Below are 21,607 nucleotides of genomic sequence, written 5' to 3'. Positions count from 1 at the left end.
CACAGTCTCCCATCACACCATAAAAGCTCGCTCATGTGTCACTGCACAAGGCGCAGATCTACGCGGTGCAATAAACGAAGTTTATTACATTAATAGAAGCCATATTGGGGCATTCCCAGTTCTTACCAACTACCAACCATTATATCGTCTACATAGCGAAACTGAGTTGTCTGGAAGTTAGAGAAATGCATTTTACGCATCACCTCGACGCAAAGGACGAAAAACAAGACCACTGATGACCAAATTCGTAGAGGTGTATTGCGTAACATTGTATGGGTTACAGTGCTGAAAGACTTCATGAAGCAGATGCAAGGAGCTTTATTCCTATTAACGTTTCTTGGAAAAAAGCACTGACAACCAAAAATATGGTGTTCGGGGAAAAAATGAAGTACTCCAACGACAGCTAAATATTAATTCTTGACAGAGATAAATAACGACCAATAATAAAGAAAACACCTGACTCATCTTACTGTTACAGCACTGCGACACAAGACTCCGTCTAACTGAAGGACAGAGTGGGACAGTCTTTTGAAAGCTATTCTTCAGCATTCTGATTGTTCAGTGGTTGAGACAGTCAACTTATATCTCGATTATAGACGGACTAAGATTCTCAGCTGAGCATCCTCATTTTCTTGCAACAGCCAGTGATAACACCTTTCCCTTATCACCGATCATGTACTTCTCTCTGTCAGCCAGACAAAATACTCACCAACGAATAAGACGATCAGTGACGTAAGTTTCGGCACTAGGCTTTTGCAGTGTATTGTGTCACAGTGATGTGCTAAACCTGCGGTTGTGGGCATGGGATGTTTCCCCAAAAAACAAGGCATTTGGTAGCGTATATCACAATGCGTTGCGAAGGAAATGCAAGCAGCAGGCGGTGAATGTAGATTGAACTCTACATAAATAGCAATGAGTTTATTTGGATGTTTTAAGCAAAAGGAAACCTAAAATCAAGAAAAGGCGTGTCCTTCGTAACGGAAGTGCGGTAAAGATACGGCTGCCATGAAAGATATGAAAGATATATAACGGATCGAGTGCGGAGACGTGGACCACATACCACAAAATCTCACCGGGGGAGGGGGGTCCAAATTTTAGAAAGACCCTCATGTAAATAATGGACGTCCCCGAAGATTGTAGGATAGGCAAGTTTCAGAGGTGAAAGTGTGGACCAAAACAAGAAGAAAATGTCTAGTAAACACCGACTCTAAAATGTTCACCTTAAGAGCTATGAGCTCTTGTGAACCTACGATACTGGAAAACATCCCTTATACTACAAGTTCATTGGTTTCCATATTTTTGGAGGAGGTAGTGTGCCCCATACCAAGTAAAAAAGTCCAGTAAATATGGACTCCAATATGGACGTTAAGAGCTATGGGCACTTGGTCAGTACTTAGAAGAGATGTGTTTCACAGTAACGAAGGTAAACAGGTGCTCACAGCTCGTAACACGTTGACTGTCAAGAGACCGCTTGTGGCACGGCACAGACGTCTGCAGTGGCCGGCAACGGACACAAGACAATGAACGAGTTGAGATATGAATTTTAGAGCCCGTATTTACTGGACGTTTTTCTCGTTTTAGTCCATAATACATCCTCCAAAAATATGGAAATTAAAGAAGTTGCAGTAGAAGAGGTATTTCACAATACCGAAGATGAACACGTGTTGGAAAAGGAAATGCCGTGCGGCTAGGGCCTGTTCATAGCTCCCTAAGGTAGGCATTTTGGAGCCTATGTTGACTAGACCTTTTTTCTTGTTTTGGTCCGTGCTGTAACCTCTGAAAGTGGCCTACCCTACAGTCTTAGCAACAACGGTATCGATGTAGGTGTTCCGCTTTAACAGGTATCAGACCGATTCTCGCTTATAACTTTCGACTCGGTCGTTTCCTGACCAGGATCCCTCACCTCAAAGTGATACATTTACTCATCTCCATCATCCCTGAAAGTTTGTAACGTCATCAGGGAATCACCCTGTATGTGCCCGCACGTATAGATGCTTAACCAGCTCGAAGTATATAGCTAAGAATAACTTTCCAGCAATCAAAACACGTCTTGCTTTTTAAAAGTGAGCATAATTTGTAATTTAAAGACAGTAGTTGATGATACCGTTTCCGACATCTGTTTATAATGAATGAGATAAGATCTAGCAAAAATATAATCATGAAGAAAATGACATCTTTCCTTTGTCGGGGTACCGTCGTAACCATGACGTTATATCACACAGTTAAAACCGACGTGTGCATGGTTTCAAGAGTAGGAATCTGCACTTGACAAAGCCGCTAGCGCTTATCAGGGTTTTAAGCAAGGCGTCGGATGTATGCCCCGGGTTACCTTGGCCTCAGGGAGGGAGGTTAAGGACAAGGATTTTCAGGTTTTGCAGAGGTTTATAGCGCTTTCGAGCTCCTTGGAGGACCGAATTGCCAACAGCTCGAATACGTAACACTTTCTGTTCGGTGACGAAATAGACGCTCTTTACAGCCTGTCTTTGTCGTGGTTGCTCTAACCTCAGCTGGCAGGATACTTGACCTAATACCTTTTCAGAATTGGTGAAGTTCAGCAGTCGAGTATTGAAATTGTGGACTGTCGTTAATCTTTGCCAGGGAAAGTTCCGATAGGACGCCTGCCGCCTGCCGCCTGTCCAAATCCGACATAGACTCACTGTCAGGTACCATTGTGCTGCAACGGATCCAGCATATCAGATACAATTCTAACCAGTACTCATAACCAACTTGTCCATCAAAAACGCTAAGATGAGCGAACATTGCTTAAGTGCCTGGCTTCAGGCCCAGATTACCCAGTCTTCCTAAGGCGTTACTTGACGGCCTGAGATAAAAGTGATCAGCAATGTATTTCTTCTCCTGGCCTTCAGTGTCGCTCCTGAAACCAAAAAACTTCTCCTTTATGTAACCGCTCCTTCCTCCCCATAAAGCCTTGTGAATTTCGAAAGACCGACACGGCATCGGGGATGTAACCCGGTTCCTCTACTGACCCTCACCTGCGGAGTGCGACGTACTATTGGGAACATCTTCACCATCATCGTCATCCATTTGATTCTATTGCTGGATAAAAGCCTATTATACACTCTTCTTTACGCTGCAGCTTTCATCAATATGTAGCCATGTTGTTCCAGCATATTTTCTGATGTCATTTACCATTAATATGATAGGTTATCCTTCAGATCTTTCATTATGTCTTGCATCGAGTAAAAAATTTCCTGTCCATTTACGATTCTCCTTCTTTCCTGTCCTATTGGCGACAGGTACTTGGGAAGAACAACCATTGATAAAACTCTAAATGAGCTCTAATTTGCTTGAATTTATTTATCTTGGTCATTTCGCGAGATGCCCCTGGGATGTGGCCTTAGTAGCCTTGGAACGGACGCTTTCGCAATTTTAACAGCAGACCTTTGTGTGATGCGCTACGCCGCTGTCGTAGCGTGTTTCACTGTGTTATAAGTACAAAATTAAATAACAATAATGCAGGAGGAGTAGTTTTAATAATGAATAAGAAAATATAAACTTGGATAAGCTACTACGAAGAGCATAATGAACCCATTATTGTAGCCAATACAGACACGAAGCCCACGCCTACCACAGTAGTACATGTTTATATGCCAACTTACTCCGTAGATGATGAAGATATTGAAGAAATGTACGATGCGATAAAAGAAATTATTCAGGTAGTTAAGGTAGACGAAAATTTAACAGTCAAGGGGGCCGGAATTCTGTAGTAGGAAAAGGAAGAGAAGGAAAAATCGTAGGTGAATATAGACTGGTGGTATTGAATGAAAGAGGAAGCAGCCTGGTAGATTTTTGCGCAGAGCATAACTTAATCGTAGCTAACATTTGTTTTAAGAACCATGAAAGAAGGTTGTATACGTGGAAGAGGCCGGGAGACACCGGAAGGTTTCAGATACATTATATAATCGTAAGACAGAGATTTAGGAACCAAGTTTAAAATTGTAAAACATTTCCAGGAATAGATGTGGACACTGACTACAATTTATTGATTATGAATTGCAGATTAAAAATGGGGAAACTGCAAAGAGGTAGGAATTTAAGGAGATGGGACCGGGATATGATGAAAGAACGAGAGGTTTTACAGAGTTTCAGAGAGAGCATTAGAAACGATTGATAAAAACAGGGGAAATAAATTCAGTGGAAGAAGAATGCGTAGCTTTGAGAGATGAAATACTGAAGGCAACAGAGGTTCAAGTAGGCAAAAAGACGAGGACTACTAGAAATCCTTGGGCAACAGAAGGAATACTGAATTTGACTGATGAAAGGAGAAGATATAAAAATGAATTAAATGAAGCAAGCGAAGAGGAATACAAATGTCTCAAAAATAAGATCAACAGGAAGTGCAAAATGGCTAATTTGTGATGGCTAGAGGACAAATGTAAGGATGTAGAAGCATATATTACTAGGATAAGATAGATATTGCCTAAAGGAAAATTAAAGAGACTTTATGAGAAGAGAGAACCAGCTATATGAATAGCAAGAGCTCAGGTGGGAAACCAGTCCTAAGCAAAAGAGGGAAAGCAGAAAGGTGGAGGGCTTATATAGAGGGTCTATACAAGGGAGATGCACTTGAGGTCAATATTATGGAAATGGAAGTGGACGTAGAGGAAGATGAGAAGGGAGTATGATAGTACGGGAAGAAGCTGACAAAGTACTGAAAGACTTCAGTCTCAACAGGGCCCCGGGAGTAGACAACATTCTGTTAGAGGTACTGATAGTCTTGTGAGGGCCAGCCATGACAAGAGTCTTCCATCTGGTGAGTAAGATATATGAGACAGGTGAAATACCCTCGGACTTCAAGAAGAATATAATGATTCCAATCCCAAAGAAAGCAGGTGTGGACAGGTGTGAAATTTACCGAACTATCTGTTTAATAAGTCATGGTTGCAAAATACTAACACGAATTCTTCACAAACGAATGGAAAAACTGGTAGAAGCCGACCTTGAGGAAGATCAGTTTGGATTCCGGAGAAATGTAGGAACACGCGAGGCAATTCTCCTACGGCTTCTCGTAGAGGATAGGTTAAGGAAAGGCAAACCTACGTTTCTAGCATTTGTAGACATAGAAAAAGCTTTTGGCAATGTTGACTGGAATACTTTCTTTCCAATTCTGAAGGTGCCAGGGGTAAAATACAGAAAGCGATGGGCTATTTACCATTTGTACAGAAACCAAATGGCAGTTACGAGTCGAGCGGCACGAAAGGTTGAGAAGGGCGTGAGACAGGGCTATAGCCTATCCTCGACGTTGTTCAGTCTGTATACTGAGCAAGCAGTAAAGCAAACAAAAGAAAAATTTGGAGTAGGCACTAAAATCAACGGAGAAGAAAAAAAAACTGTGAGCTTTGCCAACGACATTGTAATTCTGTCAGGGACAGTAAAGGACCTGGAAGAGCAGCTGAACGGAATGGACATCAACATAAGGAAAACTAGGATAATGGAATGTACTCGAAATGAATCAGGTGATGATGAGGGAACTGGATTAGGAAACGAGACACTTAAAGTAGTAGATGAGTTTTGCAATTTGGGAAGCAAGATAATTGAATGGTTCAAAAGGCTCTGAGCACTATGGGACTTCACCAACATCTATGGTCATCAGTCACCTAGACTTAGAACTACTTAAACCTAACTAACCTAAGGACATCACACACATCCATGCCCGATGCAGGATTCGAACCTGCGACCGTAGCAGCAGCGCATTTCCGGACTGAAGCGATTAGAACCGCTCTGCCACAACGGCCGGCAAAATAACTATGGTCGAAGTAGAGAGGATATAAAATGTAGACTGGCTTTAACAAAGAAAGCGTTTCTGAAGAAGAGAAATTTGATAACATCTAGTATAGATTTAAGTGTTAGTAAGTATTTTCTGAAAGTATTTGTATGGAAGTGAAACATGGACGATAAATAGTTTAGACAAGAAAAGAATAGAAGCTTTCGAAATATGGTGCTACGGAAGAATGTTGAAGATTAGATGGGTAGATCACGTAACTAATGAGGAGGTATGGAATAGCCGGCCGCGGTGGTCTCGCGGTTCTAGGCGCGCAGTCCGGAACCGTGCGACCGCTACGGTCGCAGGTTCGAATTCTGCCTCGGGCATGGATGTGTGTGATGTCCTTAGGTTAGTTAGGTTTAAGTAGTTCTAAGTTCTAGGGGACTGATAACCACAGCAGTTGAGTCCCATAGTGCTCAGAGCCATTTGAACCATTTGAGGTATGGAATAAAATTGTGGAGAAGAGGAATTTGTGGCACAACGTGACTAGAAGAAGGGATCGGTTGGTAGGACACATTCTGATCCGTCAAGGGACCACCGATTTAGTATTGGAAGGAAGCGTGGAGGGTAAAAATCGTAGAGGGAGACAAAGAGATGAACACAGAAAGCACATTCAGAAGGATGTAGGTTGCAGTAGTTACTCGGAGATGAAGAGGCTTGCACAGAATAGAGTAGCATGGAGAGCTGCATCAAACCAGTCACTGGACTGAAGACCGTAGCAAAAACAACAACAACAAAAATGGCTCTGAGCACTATGGGACTCAACTGCTGTGGTCATAAGTCCCCTAGAACTTAGAACTACTTAAACCTAACTAACCTAAGGACAGCACACAACACCCAGCCATCACGAGGCAGAGAAAATCCCTGACCCCGCCGGGAATCGAACCCAACAAAAACAACAATGATTCACGTAGAATTCTTATTTTTTTCTGTCTCAGTTCAAGAAGAAGGGCTGTTCTCGAACTGATTTCAGCGAGTACTCAGGCCTCAGGGAGTTGGATTGCAGATTTTAGACCGTTTTGCATATTCACTTAATCGAATGCCTGGCTGGTACCCAGCTTTCCCTTCTAGTCTTCTATTTACAACTGCACGTAGTATAATTCACGTTTGCTGATATTTGTCCGTTTCTGAAGGTAACATCTACGCCCATAAAATGCGAGTTGCAGGACATTGGACTTAAACTTGCGTTAAATTAGCTTTATTTTTCTCGTACGTTTCTGTGTGCACTATACTGTCCCTCTCAGTAATTTTAATCTTCACGTGGACAGAGAAGCAGACAGATGGTCTTTTGCTTTAGAGTCCACTCACGGTCAGTAGCTTTCCTTGGGGGATTGTTTAGTGCCGAAAGTTGCTCATTTAGCGCCTTTTATTTAAATAATGACGAAGAGATATTGGCTAAAGAAATCAGTCATCCACATCAAGGAACATTTGGATGCTCCCCGTCAGTGTCATGCGCTTATCCTTCATCTAAGCTAAATCGTCATGCCTCCAATTGGACCGTTGCAGCGTTTTGCAAGGTTTCGTATCTTTGGAAACGATGTGTTTAAAGCTTTATTGTGCCTGTGTACCGTGGCCTCCTTAGCAATCGAGCAAGTTGATATTGTAAAGAAACCAGAACTATACACCAGTCCAAAACCAGATATTTTGAATAGGTATTTCCTTGGTATCTGTGATTCCTTTTAGGCGAAAGCAGTGCTAGTTCATTTGACAGAACCAACGCAAGTGGCAAAAGAAAGGTTGATATTCTCACATGCTTTTATACAACACTAATAATGGCTCTAGGAGCTTCCTGCATCACTACATTGTTGATTCTAACACAAACTCCATTAAAACACTGTCTCTATACTTTTCTTTGAGCATGAATTTGTGAAAACTTTGTCACTGTTTTGCAGTTCACAACGAAACTTTGTCTCGAAACCTGGCATAAAATCCAAAGAAATTCTGGTTGTATTTGAAGTATGTTAGCGGCAAGAAACAATCAATGCCTTCTCTGCGCGATAGCAATGGAGATACTATCGAAGACAGTGCTGCCAGAGTTACTAAACACAGCCTTCCGAAATGCCTTTACAAAGGAAGACGAAGTAACTATTCCAGAATTCGAATCAAGAACAACTGCCAATATGAGTAACGCAGAAGTAAATGTCCTCGGAGTAGTGAAGCAACTTAAATCACTTGATAAAAGCAAGTCTTCTGGTCCAGGCTGTATACCAATTAGGTTCCTTTCAGAGTATGCTGTTGCATTAGCTCCATAGTTAATAATCATACACAACCGTTCACTCGACGAAAGATCAGTACCCAAAGACTGAAAAGCTGCATAGGTCACACCAATATGTCACGCCAATATTCAAGAAAGGTAGCAGGAGTAATCCACTTAATAACAGGCCCATATCATTAACGTCGATATGCAGCAGGATTCTGGAACATATAGTGTGTTCGAACATGATGAATTACCTCGAAGGGAACGATCTATTGACACACAGTCAACATGGGTTTAGAAAACATCGTTCTTGTGAAACACAACTAGCTCTTTATTCGCACGAAGTGTTGAGTGCTATTGACAAGGGATTTCAGATCGATTCCGTATTTCTGGATTTTCGGAAGGCTTTTGACACTGTACCACATAAGCAGCTTGTAGTGAAATTGCGTGCTTATGGAATTCGTCTCAGTTATGTGACTTGATTTGTGACTTCCTGTCAGAGAGGTCACAATTCGTAGTAATTGACGGAAAGTCATCGAGTAAATAAGAACTGATTTCTGACGTTCCCCGAGTTAGTGTTATAGGCCCCTTGTTGTTCCTTATCTACATAAACGATTTGGGGACAATCTGAGCAGCCGTCTTAGGTTGTTTGCAGATGACGCGGTCGTTTATCGACTAATAAAGTCATCAGAAGATTGAAACAAATTGAAAAACGATTTAGAAAAGATATCTGGATGGTGCTAAAATTCGCAGTTGACCCTAAATAACGAAAAGTGTGAGGCCATCCACATGAGTGCTTAAAGGAATTCGTTAAATTTCGGTTACACTATAAATCAGTCAAATCTAAAGGCCGCAAATGTAACTGAATACCTAGGAATTACAATTACGAACAACTTAAACTGAATGGAACACATAGAAAATGTTGCGGGGAAGGCTAACGAAAGTCTGCGTTTTATTACCGGGACACTTAGAAAACTGACAGATCTACTGAGGACACTGCCTACACTACGCCTGTCCGTCCTCTTTTAGAATACTGCTGCGCGGTGTGGGATCCTTACCAGATAGGACTGACGGAGTACATCGAAAAAGTTCAAAGAAGGGCAGCACGTTTTGCATTATCGCGAAATATGGGAGAGTGTGTCACTGAAATGATACAGGATTTGAGCTGGACGTCATTAAAAAAAAGGAGTTTTTCGTTGCGACGGAATCTTCTCACGAAATTACAATCACCAACTTTCTCCTCCGAATGCGAAAATATTTTGTTGACACCGACCTACATAGGGAGAAACGATCACCAAGATAAAATAAGGGAAATCAGAGAACGTACGGAAAGATATAGGTGTTCTTTCTTTCCACGCGCTATACGAGATTGGAGTAATAGAGAATTGTGAAGGTGCTTCGATGAACCCTCTGCAAGGCACTTAAATGTGATTTGCAGAGTATCCCTGTAGAAGTAGAAGTACAAGAGGAGTAGCACTTACGGTACTCGGAACACTATCAGGTTCCTGATTTTGCTTACGAAAGGCTGCACTGTAAATATAACATTAACGCTCACTTTTAGAACATCAGCCACACACAGAGAAAACGATGGCTGGTTTCAAAACCAACTCCATAGCTGTGTACTCAAGTACGTTAACGTGCTTTTCTATTAGCACATTTGGATACCGAGGTCCGTAGATGCCCACCACCGACAAAAACATGTTACAGTTTGTACAATGTGCGACTAAGACTAGAATAAAAAATGTTTTGCAACAAATTTCCATAAAAATAATTTTCCATCTAGTGACACCAGAAGTTTCTCCTAAATTTTTTGTTGTATTATTACCGACTTTGACCAGTCATGACCACCTTCGTGTGGCTACATTTTGTAGTAATACAGTCATTGGAACGTCAGCGGTATGTGCAGGCTGGTGAACTACAGTGCGAGTATCAGTCAAAAGTTAAACAGTGGCAGGCCAACAAATAGTGAGTGATTAACTGTCGGATCGTCTGACTGCACAGATCCGTCTTATCTGGAAGCAAGGCACTTACAGGCGAATACTGATTATGGATGTCATTTGGGATCAGATACCTTACTCCTAGTTTCTTCTGCATTACATTTCACAGACGCTGTCAGTGTATGTAAGTGGTATTTATGAACACGACTTACATGCAGAGTTAAAGACGCCAAAGAGATATATTACTCTACGTGCAATGTTATGGTCATGTTCATACAAAAATATGTAAGGAGGTATACACGAATGAAGCCCTACTGAGCTGTTAAAATTCTTACACTTGTGATTTAGTTCTCATGTTTGCATTTAGAACTGAGGCGCTGCACCTGTATTCCTGAATTCTGTTTCTAGTTTCCTGTTAACGAATCGTTCTTTTTCATTTAATTATAAAATGTATTTGTTAATTGTCCAGTAAAGCTTCCTTGTTGTGTATCAATAGAAAAAGTAGTCATTTGGAGATTGCAAAACTGCCCGAAACCAGTAAACTGCGCGCTGATTGTTTTGTGGAACATTGACAGGAGGCACTGTTTTTTTCTTCTTTTTTTGTACATCCAGAGAGTTCGTAAAAATGAACAATATTGTAAGGAAAGTACTTTGCATTAAATTTGTATCAATAAAATACGTGGGAAATATGGTATTAAATTCGTGGTTGTGTTTTAACCTGACTCTTCGCACCTCCCGTTGCGTCGCAGAGGGTAGAGCCATGTGAGAGAATTTTGAAATAGAGTATAACTTAATTAGAGTGTGTGCGCCTCGAATTAGACTCTGCGGGAAGCACAAACAACGTCTCACTGATGACTCATCGTTTTACCGCAGTATTAATGAACAGCTATCCGCACTCCCCCTAAGCTTCCAAGTTTGCGCTCTAAATTGTTGTGCTCAGTAACAGACGAAGCTGTCTCCCGGCGGCTAAAAGTTGAAGAGTAGATGTGGAAGTACCGCACTTCATTTAGAGTCTGTCTCACGGTGTGCCTACGTTTTGCGCCGTCCAACGACATGAAAAAGGTGCCTCATAGCTAGATAAACGCATGTGTAGTAATTCCATATTTGTAGTAATACGAAAAAAGTCTGGAACAGCTATGTAGCTGATAGTGGTAATGACCAACTAGAAGTCAAATATTTAATTTGGTCCTCTAACACCTGTGCTTTATTTTTTCGAAGGAATGTTACATCTTTTCTCGTATGCTCTCCACCCATGAGCTGTAGTCAAGCAATGTCACAATGACAAGACGGACATGGTTAAACGGTTGCTTCTGGACCCTGGCTGCAGCTTATTCTCAGAAGCCCACTTCTCATTTAAGTGCAATTAATTGGTCTAAGGATTTGGGGCCCCTCAGGGTACCTGTACAGTGTTGAAATGCGTACTATGACCTAATAAAAGAAGACTAATGAAGAACAGTATCTTCCAGCAGGGTAGAGATCTTATACGTTGGCTCGTACTGAAGGGCGTAGGGCAAAGATGAGACTTTCTCCTCTATTGATGTACATCTTAGAAGCAGTAAAAGTAATAAAAGAATGTTTCAAAAGAGGGATTAAAATCCAGGTCGAAAGGACATTAGTAAAAGTATTTGCTGGTGATTCAGCTGTGAAAATAAGAAAGATTTACAACATCTGTTGAATGAGCTGTCTGGTGCGTGCAAAATAAGGACTGAGAGCTAACCAAAGAACGCCGAAAGCATTGAGGAGGAACAACATAAACGAGATTAGCGACAACTGAACATCAAAATTGCGGTCTACTAGCATTCGAAGTGAGGGAATTCTTCTACTTTGGAAACAAAGTGACACATGACGAACGAACGAAGGAGGACATAAAAAACCAACCAGCAAGGCAAAGAGGACATTGCTAACCAAAAGAAGCCTGCTAATGTCAAACGTAAGCTTTAATTTGATGATGAAATTTCTGAGAATGTCCTGGAGCACAGCACCGAATGGACGTGAATCACGGACTGTGGAAAAAGCCTGGAAATAAGAGAATCTAAATGTTTAAGATGTGATGCAACAGAAGAGCGCGGAAAATTAAGTGGATTAACAAGATAAGAAATGAGGAGGTTGTCCGCAGAATTTGCGAGGTAAGACGTGTATGGAAAACGATAACTACAAGAAACGACGGGATTATAAGACATGTGTTAAGACAACAAGGAAAACTACCATGGTTTTAGAAGAGAGAGTATAAATTATAGGGAAAGACAGAGATTCAGACATAGGGAACAAATAATTGAGTATTTAAGGTAAAAATACTACTCTGAGATGAAGAGGGTGACACAAGACAGGGAATCATAGTGGACCAAATTGAACTAGTCAGAAGACTGACGACTCACAAAGAGAAAAATACAGAACTTAATAATTTTCGTGCTTCAGGGATAAAGAGAAAAGGGAACTATCAGCCATAGCCTTATTTGAAACAAACGAGATGAATATATTGCTACCAGTTCCACATGCATTCGCCACTGAAGGTGTCTGCGGAGTATCTATCTGACTCTACATCTGATAAATTGCTCATCACCACCTTTTAAGGGTTTCACAAATATAATCTTGACAGGCAAATCTTTAGAACAAAAGCTCATTTACAATATACGTAACTCTTTCGGGAAACATACATATAATGAAGATATAATGGTGATATCACTAAATCTGAATACAGCCTCACAAACAGGGGCTTTAGAAAGGTTGTTCTGCAATTATGCTCTATTAACTACATGCAAAAGTTCTTCATACATAAACGAGTAGGAAACCAAAAGTCTTCACTATTATGAAATCAGTGTGAAGAATTCGAAAAATATTGTAATTTAGTACATTATCCTAATTAAGCATTAGGATTTTGAAACAGCCTGGAACTCTGTAGATGAATGAGTTCTACTGTGACAATTCACTTTTCAAACTCGAGAAATCTGAACCGCACATTATTTTAAGCAAATGAAATTTGTCGTGACTTTGAGCCGGAAACACAGCGCCAGACGGGAACTCGAAAACAGAAGCTTGCTTTGGGTTAAATTGTAAGTACCGCTGTACCGTCAACAGCCGTGTGGGACGCATTACAATATAGAGATGGACATCGTAAAAAATACAAATGGTAATTACTGAAACTATTATGTGACTTTGGGCTTAATAGGTGTGCAGTTAAATTGTCAACATTATAATCGTTTGCCCTATCTGGGACACTATTAAGTATGACAGTAGTAGCTTCTAAACATAAGGCATGCGAATAAACAATAATGATTTACAAAAATAACAATATTCAATATATTAAAAAGGAGAAGATTGTTTGCTAAGAGTAGTGCTGGTGATCTCGGCTGGTTGCTTACCTTTCGCGTTTGTACTGTGGGTGATGAGATGCAAGTCTGCACAAGTAGTTCAGTTGTGCGTGTCAGCTGCGGGTGACGACACGGGAATGACCACAAGTCCGTACAGCCAGGCATAAGTCAAGCGTCGGGAGGGGGGAGGGGGGGAGAGGGGGATGCGAGAGGGCGGGGCTGTGATAATGCGCATGCCCGTGGCCAGACGTAAAAAGCTGACAGCCCTGCAGCCCTGCCATACGGTCCGTGACCGTCGCGGGGTGGGTTTAGCTTTGTGGGGTCGGCGCCTTCCGAATGGAATAGTACTGGCCCGCGCTGGCGCTGCATTTCCGCTGATAAGACACAGCGCTCGCGGAGGAAGATGGGTGCCCCTTGTGGTCCCGCTTCCTGTTCTGCGAAAGGGCGCACACCTCAGAGCTCGGTGTACACTCACGATGTTTACCGTTTCCGGCTGCTCGGTTTCGTTTCGTGTGCCTTAGTAGTGAGTATGACAAATGACTGTTCCTGGTGGAACCCTGTCAAAAACTAAGTTGCTGGCTTTCTCATGTATTTGGTCCTGAAATTCTTGTTCAGAAATTTTCTCGATTTCTATTGTTATTTGTTCAGGTACTGATATTACTTTGTAATGAACATTCTGTCAGTGACACAATATCCAATCTCAATGCACTCTTACAGTGTACGAAAGTGTATTTGAGTGTGAACATAGGGCTGCTTCATTCTGTGTGCATTTTGTTTCTATAACACAAAAACAGGGAATGTTTCTGCTTACAAATGTAGGGCTTTAGAGAAAATCGTCACTGATGGTGCTTTTGAAGATAAAAGGCCGATCAGCGAATGATGTTAATTTTATTTCACATACATCCGTTGCACAAAAGACAATGACATAATCCCCATTTAATTACCTTTGATAATTTAGAAACGAGTCTCACCTCGAAATAAGTACTCTCTTGCCTAAGCTATACTTTAAATCCCGCGTTACACGACGAGGCATCGAGTGTCCTATCGTGTAGTATGTAAGCTGTATTTGGATTGCATACCTGGTCTATTAACTAGCGAAGAGGCTTGTCCTATTTTAGAAGTGTCTTTTCGTGTACTAGTCGGTGCTTGTTATGACTGTTGTGCAATGTATTTAATTATTATTAATGTGCTGACACCTTCATTCATTACGTGCTATATTTGGTTCCCATAGAATGAAAAATAATATACAGAAAGACTATAAGAAATGTAACGAATCTTGATTAGGCGTATATCCATAGGCGGTTGCATCCCTGATTGCATTTTGATGAGAACTGCTTGGGTACAATGGCCACAGGGACTTACGCTTTCCTATGGAATAGGTGCATTTTATGACTGAGAAACAGCTCATAATCAGTAAAGATGGAGCAAAAAGCAACATTCGTCAAAGTTTTCAGCAACAAGAAGCGCTTGGACTAGGTTGCGGACGCCACTTCGACTGTTCTGGTAGCAACATAGAGCGACATAAGGGATGGGAGAGATGAGGTCGAACACCCATTTTTCAGAGAACTGCAGTAGAATACCAGATATGGGCACTATCAGATGATAGGCGCTTTCCATTGCTTGTTTATTACGCTACAAGTTTGTTGATGCCACCAGACAGTGCTAAATTGCACCATAGGTAGGCAGTCTGTCCCATTCAGAACGATAGCACACCACCTTGCGCAATAACAGTAAGATCTGCGTTGTGTGCGTCTTTTAGTTTCCTTCCATTCACAGCCAACTGGCGTTTGATTCGTTTGTGCTATTCTGAGGTGTTGTCATAGACGCTCCTTATATTGAGGCCAGCAGTTTTCGATGATCAATTTGCGTTTTATTTGATATCGAACGACGAGTGCACTTCAGAAGACGTCTGTGACTACACAATCAGGCATTCCTTGAGAGTCATCATACCGCCAGAACAGGTGGATTTTTGTGCTGGATGCCACTGCATACGATTTACTGTCCCTCTAGTATCGATCCCTGAAACACGAAAGTACAGAGCTATTCCAAAGTAACTTAGTGACGTTACGTGCTTCCTCAACTGGAGCAGGGCCATAATCCTTTTACTCAGTAGGTCATTTGCGTTCATACAGCGTGATGAGTCAGACTTATCCATAGATAACTTTTCGAGCAAATATTAGTATCAAGAGGAAACTGGGGCATCGGGTGTCGTTTCTTTGACGAGATATTTTCTCAGAAGCATATCACAAGTCTTTATGATTCCATTCTCGACTTTTACACTCTAATGGCGATACATCGTATGGTCCTCATCGTTAAATCGTAAGTCTCTGTGTCATAGACGGTTGTTTAAGTTCATTGCTATGTTAGGCTCTGTCTGTATCCTTTTCGACTGTTACATCATGTACTGAAGCACGCCAGTTTTCCCAACTGAATAGTAGACGTTCTTTAACAAACAGAAGGTAAATAAAATATAACAAATTAAGTCATCAATTACTGGTCAGGACCGGGGAGAGATCAGATGTAAATAACAGTCAAATGTTGCCACGGAAGTACTGAAGTGAAATGAATGAATAATATGCCTTGATGAGGAAGGCTACACTGGAAGAAAGTAAGATACTAGTACAAAGGAATGAAGAAGCACAGCATGACTGAGAATGTCACGTTAAAAAATTCGGCATACGGATTCCTCCGTGCTCCCGATCCAATTCACAATACGTTTATTTCCTGTTGTTGAAAATACACAAAATACATTGCCCCACAGCTGTAGAGAAATGAACGACTCAAGAATATTCGTGGACTAGGAGCTGCTTCGGCAAAATATTACAGGGCAATTTTACTGGCAAGTTACCTGACAAAGCTGGTCATCTTGATGTCTATGTACAGTGATTCCTATGACTCATCTAACAAAAAAAGTACTTGTAAAAGTTCAGGATAAATGAAGGAGTATCACAGTTCCAGGGAGGACAGAGGAGAAATCAACGAGTTCACTGACATGAGACACAAAAATTGTTGCGACTCCTGAGCGGGGAAAAAAATACTTCAAGAAATTATGTACCTTCTTATGAGACATGTAAATGATGATAGTCCAAATTTGTCCGTTAATCTTTTTTCCAAGGACCAATGTTCATCTGTAACAAACCTAAAAAAGATTTATAAGTTCAGTATTTCCAAGCTCGTCCGAAGGGGATTATGATATGTGGTGATCGCACTGAAATTAAACGTATGAAGTCAAAGTATTTTATTGATGATAAATCAAGCCACATTTTGTGGAGTCTATTGACAGTTTGTCAGGGACAAAAATAAATGCCTGTAATCCTTCTTGTCATTATATGATGTAACTATCGTTTCATTTACATCCGACGGAACTGATAGCTTTGCCCGCGAATTAGACTCGTACTAAACGTGACTGCTTCTTCCAGATGATACGAGTGTTACGGCATACACCAAACAATGTTTGGCACTTTGTGATCAGATTATCAACAGGTAATATTTTTGTTCAGCGTTCTCTTATGTGAAGGCGTCGGCGAAAGAAAGTACTATCTCTCAATTTAACAAGGATAAGCGCTGGGTACAAGGAATTCTAAATTTACCTCTCGAAATAACTGTCTACTATATAAATTGCTTTTTATTATTGTATTTATGATCTTGTATTTGAATTAAACAAATGTGTAACATTGCAATAACTCAAAACTAGGCTTGCATGGGTTAGCACTTTCTTCTGCCGAAGCCTTCATATTACAGCTTGATTAAAGCAGTCAAAATCGGCGACGGTAGATTACCCAGTTTTACTTCGATCACATTTGCACACCGATATCGGAAGGTCCTGCATTTTCAAAGCATTCCTGCGCTGAACGTATGTATGACAAACACGAGCACAGCCAGAACCAGTTGCAGCAGATTAGCTGATCCTACCGATCGGTCAGTGAAATCATCATTTGGTCTCCCATAGGTATGTTTCTATTGAAGAAACATCTTTTTCCTTCTACCTCCAACAACTACCTAATTTTGTATTAAGGAGGAGGCAGTATGTACAGCGTTAGTAACCTATAGCTATGAAAAGTGAGTGAGTGTAATACGAAGAAGTGTTAACAGTTGCATCACAACGCACAAGATTAGGTTAGCAGCTCACACTGTTCATCTCGGCTGTGCTATCCTCGCCATGTTACGTAACTGATCTTCGTCGTCCCACCTTTTTTTCCTTCTCCTACGTCAGGGCCACAGAATCCACTTATTACTCCACAAATAATGTAGCCTTTCGCTATAGCAAATACTGGGCCTTTTGAAAGTGACACATAAGATCTCGTAGACATCAGTTTCATTACTACCACTGTCTCCGGTCCTTCCAAATCTCCGCAGCATTGTATCATTCCAAATATTATCTTTGGTCTACCAACTGAGATAAAATGGAATATTTCATAAGCTGCAACGTAATAATTATGAGTTAACCAGCAAAGGTGTCGTTACAAAACCGTACATTTAGAAGAAAAACACCTTGCTGGTAGCAGAGTCGTTCCATGCAACGTGATTTATGTTTCAAGTATTTGTGCTAAAACACTCCAATCAAATCCACAAATCCGTGATATATGCGAGGCAACTATGTGTGTACAGCATCAATTCAGGGACAAGGCATTTCACAAGCAGATCATGATAGCTGGTAAGTTGTAGTAAGTAACGGGGAGGGCACTTTTCAATATCGTATTAAGATTCTCAACTTTTTTAATGTAGTTGGCTGCGATATTATCTTAAAAACTAAGATGAAATGTGCAGGTAGCTTTCATCTTCACTTTTATCACTTCGCAGTGAAAATTATGTTTCAGAATGTTGTTCACTGTCTACGAATCATGATAGTTGATTTTACGAAAAGTGAGGGACTCTTAACATAAAGACGATGGACATTAGTCAAAGTGTCGAATTTGCTTGCTTGTCTGATAATCTAACCATGGAAAGTTACAGATAAAATTTTGTGACTGAAGAAAGAGGAATGAGAATAGGAAGGTACCGACACAGAATAGGAAATGTGTAATAAATGAGAGACTTTCGTGGATAATACTGTGGGACGGAAAAAGGAGATAAGATATGGATAGCAAGTTCGTGTTGAAGTGTGGAGGGATGGAGTCTGGAAGGCTGGGCCAGAGGGGTCTTACTTTATAGCTCGGAGGAGCTGACAGTGTGATACACATACACGCTGGGTTCGAGGTCATAGTGCCTTCCTGTTACGAACAATATATTTGAATTCGCAGTGGTAGACCTCTAGCAATGGTTCAAATGGCTCTGAGCACTATGCGAGTTAACTTCTGAGGTCATCAGTCGCCTAGAACTTAGAACTAATTAAACCTAACTAACCTAAGGACATCACGCACATCCATGCCCGAGGCAGGATTCGAACCTGCGACCGTAGCGGTCGCTCGGCTCCAGACTGTAGCGCCCAGCACTATGCGAGTTAACTTCTGAGGTCATCAGTCGCCTAGAACTTAGAACTAATTAAACCTAACTAACCTAAGGACATCACGCACATCCATGCCCGAGGCAGGATTCGAACCTGCGACCGTAGCGGTCGCTCGGCTCCAGACTGTAGCGCCCAGCACTATGCGAGTTAACTTCTGAGGTCATCAGTCGCCTAGAACTTAGAACTAATTAAACCTAACTAACCTAAGGACATCACGCACATCCATGCCCGAGGCAGGATTCGAACCTGCGACCGTAGCGGTCGCTCGGCTCCAGACTGTAGCGCCCAGCACTATGCGAGTTAACTTCTGAGGTCATCAGTCGCCTAGAACTTAGAACTAATTAAACCTAACTAACCTAAGGACATCACGCACATCCATGCCCGAGGCAGGATTCGAACCTGCGACCGTAGCGGTCGCTCGGCTCCAGACTGTAGCGCCCAGCACTATGCGAGTTAACTTCTGAGGTCATCAGTCGCCTAGAACTTAGAACTAATTAAACCTAACTAACCTAAGGACATCACGCACATACATGCCCGAGGCAGGATTCGAACCTGCGACCGTAGCGGTCGCTCGGCTCCAAACTGTAGCGCCCAGAACCACACGGCCACTCCGGCCGGCAGACCTCTAGCAAAGGAATAAGAAAACAAAGTAAAGTTGTCGTCAACCGAAAGGTTGATTCGAACACCACAGTTCTTTACTAGGCGTGTTCCCAATGGAGATGGTAACCCAGTGTGTTTCTCCGACCTTTGAGATGACTTTCTCAGTCAGTTATAAAGGGAGTTATACGAGTTAAAGTGCATTACGATAAATTAAAACGCTGAAGTAAACGGGTCGATGCAGATAACATTAGTGACCGTGGAACTGTGAGCCATCAAGAGACGTGTTCAGAGGGCCTTATTGTTAAGGCGACTACTGGCGATAAAGACTCGTAGACCTCTTTGTCATCACAGAATGTTTAGTTCTGTGAAATTTTCCACTCAGGTAGCTATGATGCCAGACAGCAACTGAAATTTCAGCGGCCCTCTACCAGGAAGTTCAATCTGCCCTACTGCGTTAAACATCTAGCGCCCAGAGGTCGCAGCAATTCGCGACTATTAGCGAGCTATTCTCACCGACAGAAGGCTCGCCGCCTGAGGCCAATGTCGTCCGTTATAGGAGCATTTCACAATCCTTATCATTCACTTTCACTACAGGCTATGGATCCGTGCAAAAAATCTCAGTAGTGTCGAATCAGCGTTTGCAGTAGAGATACTGGTACCGTGTAATGCCAAGTGCGGTCTACAGTGATGTCAGCCGCTTTATGACACAGATAGGTTCTCAGTCGGAAATAACATTGTTATTACTTCGAGGCCTTAAACTTGCAATTGTTAATCAACTATATGGTAGACAGTTCGATTCTCGATTAAGTTTATTAATTCAGATGGAAAAAGTTAGGTGAAGTGTAGCTCGGAACAGATACGGAGAAGTTACGTTGCCCATATTCACTGCTGAACAACAACCAGAAAGAAACTATTCAGGCAGGGAATGCTGCTTTAGGAGTACCCTAGTCCAATCAGAAGCTGGCAATTATCCATCGGTGACTTGTTATTTGATGGTTACAACAGATCATAAATTCATGCGTCATAAGGCTTCCGCATTTGACCTTGGCAGAATTGACGTCAATTAGAAGAAGCTTTCCATTGAATTGATCCAGATGAGGCAGTACATCTGAAGGCAACACTCCGTTAGTGAAGCCTTCAATGTTTATATATCACGCTAACGTAAGTCATTACCATAGATATCGCCACTGCATGTACGTGTTTATTCTAAAAGGTGCCGTGCAGTGCGTGGAAGAGGGTGTATGGTGCTTGAGAATCATCCTGCACTCCCAATTTCCTACCCTTTCATTCATTGGTAGTGAGCAGGAAGAAATATCATAGGCATTCCTCAGAATACGACCCGATTCCTCTAACTTTTCCTTCGTTATCGTTACGCTAGATGCATATCAGAGGAAGTAATACAGGGCGTTTCAAAAAGAAAGAGCAGATTTCAAACATTTATTTCTCAAAAACTACAAATGATAGAAACACAATTCCAACGGTCCTTCACTCAATATGAGTACCAAATGTTACACAACAAATATCAAAACTGTACCTCAATATGAGCACCATTTGTTACACGACAAATATCAAACCGGTATCTCATTTCTTGCCACACACGACGCAACTGGTCTTTAGTTACCGAATTCACGGCCGCAACAATTCGATGTCGTACCTCTTGAAGAGTAGCGGGCATAGGTGGGACATAAACACAGTCCTTTATGTACCCCCACAAATAAAAATCGCAGGGTGTAAGGTCTGGTGACCTGGGAGGCCACAGACGATGACATTGATCTTGTGCTCCTGCTCTTCCAATCCACCGTCCTGGAATGGTGTTATTTAGGTACCGTCGTACAGGTTCAGAGAAGTGTGGTGGGGCGCCATCTTGCATGAAGATGAAGTGATTTGAATCTTCCTGAAGTTGAGGAAATAGCCAGTTTTCTAACATGTCCAGGTAAATGGTTCCTGTGATAGTTTTCTCCATGAAAAAGAAAGGTCCATAAACTTTGTTTACCGAAATTGCACAAAAGACGTTAACCTTTGGTGAGTCTCTTTCATGTTGAATAACGTCCCTCGGAGTTTCACTCGCCCAAATTCGTACGTTATGCCGATTAACTTTACCAGAAATGTGAAACGTTGATTCATCTGAAAAAATTAATCGTTCGGCAAAATTGTCCTCTTCCATGTCCTGTAGAATTGCAGTTGAAAATTCGAACCTTTTGTTGTGGTCGTCAGGACGCAATGCTTGCAATAACTGCAGTTTGTACGGCTTCATGTGCAGACGGTTACTCAGAACGCGCCATACCGTTGTTTTAGACATGTTTAGTTCGTGACTTGCCCGTGCCGTGGATTTTC

General features: G+C 41.7%; 1 protein-coding gene across 2 annotated transcripts in view; it reads right to left on the bottom strand.

Moving 5' to 3' along the window:
• Window positions 1-21,607, bottom strand: part of LOC126259638 (proton-coupled amino acid transporter-like protein CG1139) — a 140,260-nt gene that overhangs the window by 58,510 nt on the left and 60,143 nt on the right. The window contains exon 1 of one of the 2 annotated variants that reach the window (XM_049956565.1): window positions 13,279-13,350. The exons of the other annotated variant lie outside the window; for it this stretch is intronic. The gene's annotated coding sequence lies outside the window, so the exon portion shown is untranslated. Of the gene's footprint in view, window positions 1-13,278; window positions 13,351-21,607 lie in introns of those variants that run through there. 2 annotated transcript variants of the gene reach the window in all.

This window comes from Schistocerca nitens, chromosome 5, assembly GCF_023898315.1.
Source record: "Schistocerca nitens isolate TAMUIC-IGC-003100 chromosome 5, iqSchNite1.1, whole genome shotgun sequence".
NCBI classification, from domain to species: Eukaryota; Metazoa; Arthropoda; class Insecta; order Orthoptera; family Acrididae; genus Schistocerca; species Schistocerca nitens.
The sequence above is the reverse complement of the archived record's forward strand: the minus strand, read 5'-3'. Positions and strand labels throughout refer to the sequence as shown.